The 6000-nt window shown below is 46.8% G+C and overlaps 1 pseudogene; it reads left to right on the top strand.

The window, feature by feature from the left end:
- Positions 1 to 1290: 1290 nt before the first annotated feature.
- The window catches only part of LOC119521210, a 28926-nt pseudogene continuing 24216 nt past the window's right edge, over positions 1291 to 6000 (top strand).

Below are 6000 nucleotides of genomic sequence, written 5' to 3'. Positions count from 1 at the left end.
CAGAAATGACAAGACAGTTCTCACTCTAAGGAACTCACACTCCACCTGTGCTCAAATCCCCTCGAGTACCGTGAGCTCCCTGGTCCCTGGCACTGAGCCTGGCAAATTGAAGGTGGTTGGTATTCTTGGAGGAATTCAATTGAAGAAAAAGAAAAGAAATATTAATGCAGAGGTAAATGTAATAAATGCCAAATTGGCAGCTTAGAAGTGTTCCCACTGGGCTGGAGAGGTAAAAAGGTTTCTTGGTGGAGGTGGAACTGTTAAGACATACAGGCATTGGATGGGTGCAAAGGGATGGGATGGGGGCACCCTGGGTGTGGGAACGGTGAAGTGAAGGCTGTGACATCTTGTGTGTGAGATGCTATCAAAAGCTGAGGGAGCAGGTCCCTTTGGCCTCAGCAGGGGAGTAGTAATTGCAAAGGGTCAAATGTCAACTAGGCCAAGTCATGGGGTTTCTTGAATGCCACACTAAGGCTCTTGGGTATCATTTGCAGGCAACAAGGTGTGGTAACAGATGTTCTTTGTGCTCAGATTTCAGCCACCTCTGTGGGGCCAGCATCCCACCTCCAGAACTTGCTGAGGTTCTCCATTTTTGTGCCTCAGGCCTTCCCCCAAATTTGTGTGAGCTCTCTCAGCTGGAAGTGCAGGTAAGTTCATGACCCAGGAGGTACATGGGTCCAGGCTCTCATCCTTCAGAGAGGGACATTCTTCTGCACATAACAAATGGGCTTTCAGAGGCGCCTCAGTGGGATTGAGCTTCAGTTGCCCACCATAGCAACCAGCTCAAGAACTGTTTTGATTTTCTCTTCCCTGTCCTCATTACTGCTGTCTGGCCTTGCCTCCCAAGTCTATGTCTCTGGCTCTGCTTTCAGGGAAACCTACTCTATTAGTTAGGGTTCTCTAGGGAAACAGAATCAACAAGAGATATTATTTTATAAAAGTGTCTCACGCAACTGTGGCAATGCATGAGTCCAAATTCCATAGGGCAGGCAGCGAACTTGCAACTCTGATGAAGTGTTTGATGAGCTCCTCAGGAAAAACTTCACTGGCTAGCCAAAGAAGTGAAGGTCCTCTCTCTCCCTTAAAAGTCTTCAACTGACTGGATTAAATCCAGCTGATTGAATTCTCTCATTGTGGAAGACACGCTTTTTGTTGATGTAATCAGTCACAGGTGCAGTCAATTGACTGATGATTTAATAAACCAGCATTCTGGTTTATTATCCAGTCACAAATGTCCTTGCAGTAATGGTTAGGCCAGTGCTTGCTTGACCAGATACCTGGACACCCACAATGCAGCAGAAGTCTCAGCCACGTCTGACAAGAGGAGGCTCCATTACACTTGAACCAACAAAAACGAATCTGGCCCAGCAGCTCGGGCAGCAGAAGGAGCAGAGAAGCCAGCAGCCCAGCTTCATGAAGGCTCTTGGCATGCCGCAGCCCACAGCACCCAGCAAGCACCTACTCCGCTGCCAGGATGCCCAAGAGGAAGGTCAGCTCAGACAAAGGTGCAGGGATGGAGGAGCCCAAGAGGAGGTCAGTGAGGCTGTCCGCTAAGCCTGCTCCTGCGAAAGTGGAAACGAAGCCAAAAAAGGCAGCAGGGAAGGGTAAGTCCTCAGACAAAAAAGTGCAATGAAAAGGGAAGAGAGGAGCAAAGGGAAAACAAGCTGAAATGGCTAACAAAAAAACTAAAGAAGATTTGCCTGCAGAAAATGGAGAAACTAAAAAGTGAAGAGAATCCAGCCTCTAATGAAGCAGGAGAGAAAGAAGCCAAGTCTGATTAATCTCATATACCATGTCATATCAGTGGTCCCTGTTTCTCCCTTCTTGTACAATCCAGAGAAACATATTTATCAACTATTTTGCAAATGCAAGTTTTTTAGTAGCTCTAGAAGAAACATTTTAAAGAAGGAGATTGAAATCCCACCTCACCCCATTTTTTAAGTGTAAATGCTTTTTTTTAAGAGGAGAAATCATTTGCTGGTTGTTTATTTTTTGGCACAATCAGAAAATAGTGGGATATTGAATTATGGGAAGCTTTGACTGTCTTGGTTGTCAACTTCAACATTCCATAGGGTGGAGGTGGCAGTTTTTATACCATATAATACGATGCATACTAAATGATGATTTGGTGTCACAGTCTTGCATTTAACATGTCTTGAACATTTTAAATTACTTCTACTCCAAACTTTTTTAGTAGAATAGTTTCTTAAAACTGCTCCCTGATCTTGGCTTTCCCTGTCAGAACAGTGTGTACTCTGTAACATCCTTGGTTGTGGTTGTCTAGTTTTCCTAAAAACTTTGTTATATGCTGTGAAAGACTGGAAATGTGAGTATGTAGTGTGTATGATATTAAATTGTGAATTAGTGGGACTTATGATGTAACAGCTTATCAACATTTGAAGATACTGGTAGTTGATATCCTCTTAGGGAAAACTTGTCTCCAAATTTTAAGCTGGAAAGTCACTAGAATAACTTTAGAAAAGAATTACAACTATATGGCTTTTTAGACTTCTGGTACATACCTTAATTGTGTACAAATTGTTCATAATGTCTGTGTGCTGATCTTCAGAACAACGAATAAAATCTCAATTATGAAAGAAAAAAAATGAATCTCCCCTCCCCGAAGGGAAGAAATGATAGAAGTTGTTCCCATAAAGGTGTGCTGTGAACAGAAAGGGAAAGACCTGAGGGGCCACAGAGAGAGAGCAAGAGAGCGAGCGAGTGAGAGAGAGAGAGAGCAAGAAAGACAGCGAGAGAAAGTGAGTGCGCTAGCTCTCTGTGCAAGCTGCAGTCTCTGGGAGCCTCCCAGAGGGCAGGATAGAGTGCCCACCCTGGAGAAGACAGAGAGGCTTCCTCTTGGAGGGGAGGGCTGGGGCAATGGCACTGGCTGTAGCCTGTGTGGTAGCTCAGGCCTGGCCCCGGAGACAATTCCAATCCTCGAAGTCTCACTCATTCTGCCTTAAGCCTATTACCCTACGCTCAGCTTTTGCCCCTTGACAGCAGATGGCAGGGAGGCCACAGGGCAGCTGGTTCTTCAGTTCAGAATGTGCTGGGGCTGCCTGGATACAGTGGAACAGCATCACCAGGACAAGGGGATGAGCCAGCTCTCTGGTCCGGCAACTTCACAGCCACATCAATTGTTCACATCTCAACCAGCACAATCACATTTGCGTTAGACAAATATTAACGTTGATGTTTAATCTAGAAACTGCCAGCCTAGGGCCTGATACCAGTAAGAATGACCCAGCACAGGTCCTGGCACAAGGTAAGCCCTTAGGACCATCAGTGGAAAGGACTAAATGGAATCACTAATGAGCAATTACCATGATCAATCCCTGACTCTCTCTCCCCAAATGTCACACCCTGGCTCACCTTGGGCAAGGCATTGAGACTGGGTTACCTCTTCTGTAAACAGGGGAAAGCCCAGAAGGTTGCTGTGAGCACAGAGCGAGGTGATGCCTGGGACTCAAGAGTTGACTATTTTGTCAGACCCTGATGGCTCACTTATAAGCCATGCCATCACATGCATTTTCTGCTTTGCTTCACTGTCCAACACTGAGACTATTACCCCCAGGGCTCAATCTACTTCGAGGGTGACTGCATGGAACGTGCCTCAAAGCTGTCCCCTCAAAGGGCAAGGAAGTGGGTGTTTGTTCACCAACCCCTGAGCAGCTTTGGGTCCAGTGTCTGTGCCGGATATGTTCCTGTGCCTCTTTGGAAGGTTCTTCAGAACCCCCACAGATCCTCCCACTTCTCCTGTGTTGTCATTGATCCCACTCTGCTTCCCACCACTTGTCATTCATTCAATGCCCAGGAACTTGGCATTAAGAAACAGATGCCCCCACCAGATATCCTGTCCTCAAGAGACACACACCCTGCTGCAGTGGACAGGCTCCAAGAAGAAACTACAGTACAGCATTAAAGTACCAGCATGCTAGAAGATGTGAAGAAAGTCCAATGAGATCAACAGGGTCTTGGGGTGGAGAAGCAGGGAAGGCTTCTCTGAAGAGGGGGAGTTTGGGCCAGGCCTGAACTCAGAGAGGTTCTGCAGGATAAGGAGGAGAAGGTGGGCAGGCAGATGAGGCTGGCGGAAAGGCACGTGCCCATCAGTAACAGCAAGAGGTCCTGGGCAGCAGGAGCCCAAGGCGTGTCCGCCACATGCCTAGGTACTTGGGTTACGCCCTGTAGTTGCCTTGAAGCTCTGAAAGACTTTATCCAACAGGCAACAGGGTCAGATGTGTGTTTTAAGGAGTTGATCTCTTTGCAACCTTGTGGAAGGTGGGTAGCAAGACTGGAGGCCAAGGCTCCAGCTAGGAGATTTAAGATGGATCCAGTGAGAGAGGATCAGGCCCAGACTGGAGCAGAGCCTATTGCCAAACCCTGCACCCTGGAGCACAGTTCTGGGCATACAGGAAGTTCCATGTGCCCTCGGGGTGGGAAGAGACAGCTGCAGAAGGACAGATCCAAGCAGAGCGCAAGGCAGAGGTGGGGAAGCCCAAACGTGGTGGATACATTCTGGTTCTGTCCTGAGTGTGGTCTCTGAACAGTTTATCACTGATCATGATAAAATAAGTACTGAAATCAGGATGCTTAGAAACCTTAATAGCACTCTGACAGACTAATAGAGTATGACTGTCCAATCGAATAATAAAAAATAGGGGCTTGTTCTGTGTATGGCAATTCTTTATTTCATTTTCTAGTAATTCATTTTTATTGTATTTTGCAAAAGTATTGGTCCTTGACTGATGGGAAACAAAAAACCTGGTCTTTCACTGCAGATGCGTTGGGAAGCACTGGTCTTGATAATTTCCCCATAAACTCCTATTGCCAAAACCAAGCTCTTTCACATCCCAGAGATTGGTTTTAATATATTATTTTTCTCTTCAGGCCAGAAAAGTTCTTCCCCAGGTCTGCAAGCAAAGCAGAATGGCCTCTACCCCACCACTCCCATCCCCAGAATTTCACTAGTCCTAAGGCACAATTTAGCTCAGACTTTCAGACTTCTGAAATAGGCCTCCATAGTTCAGGCTTAAAGTGAGTGCTGCTTAATCCCTAAAGCAGCAGTGATGTGGACGCCTGTCACACATTCCTGAAACCAGGCTGGCACCAAGGGGCTGGGTGGGGGAGGCATCTGGAGGCTCCCAGCTTGCATTGCTGGCTGTTGGCAGCCAAGCTCACCCAAGATCATTAATGTGGATCAGCTGCTAATGGACATTTTAGGCTGGCTTTGACCCCCAGCACTATTTTTAATTCATTTTAGACTGAATTGTCCAAAGTCATTTTGATTTGGTTGTGAATACACACATAAATAAACCCATTAGCATTGTTTTTGTACAGCAGCTCAGATAACTGGGAAACCAACTTCCTGCTGCTTCATTCGCTTTGGTGAAAGCTGAACAGAGCAGGTCTCTCGCCAAGAATGGGCTGAGGTCCTGGGTGCTGCCCCTTACTGCCCAAAGTGGCACAGCCCTTGTACTTGTTGCAAACAGTGAGCATTTTCCTGGAAGAGTCAGAGTGGGGCCCCCACATCTCACCCAAAGAGCATGTCCACCCTTGTCACTTGTGAGTTCCTAATGTGTACAGGTACCTGGGGAGAATTCACTGTGGCAGGCACTATGGGGAATATAAAACAAGAGGGCACATGGTCCAAAGATCCTACACTAAGTAAACTTCAGTGATGGTGTGAACATACAGCAAACCAGGAGCTACTCATTGGTGCTCCGCAGGCCACATCCAGCCTACAGATGTTGTTTTGCTTGAATTGCACACATTTTCAAAAGGGGAAAGCTGTACATAAAAGTGTGGATCCCTATGAGTCCTTGAAAAATCAGAAAACTGGGCAACACTACGACGGCAACTGCATGACGACAATCATCTGGGGCTAAGGAGCAGCTGCCCCCTCAGCTGAAGCATTCTGCTGCGTGTGCGTATGTGTGTGTGTGTGTGATAGGGGTGGGTATTGGTGTGTGCATGTGTGGCAGGGGGTATTTAAGAAGAGGG

This window comes from Choloepus didactylus, chromosome 27, assembly GCF_015220235.1.
Source record: "Choloepus didactylus isolate mChoDid1 chromosome 27, mChoDid1.pri, whole genome shotgun sequence".
Taxonomy (NCBI): Eukaryota; Metazoa; Chordata; class Mammalia; order Pilosa; family Megalonychidae; genus Choloepus; species Choloepus didactylus.
Note: the sequence above shows the minus strand (reverse complement) of the source record. Positions and strands in the feature narration are given on the sequence as shown.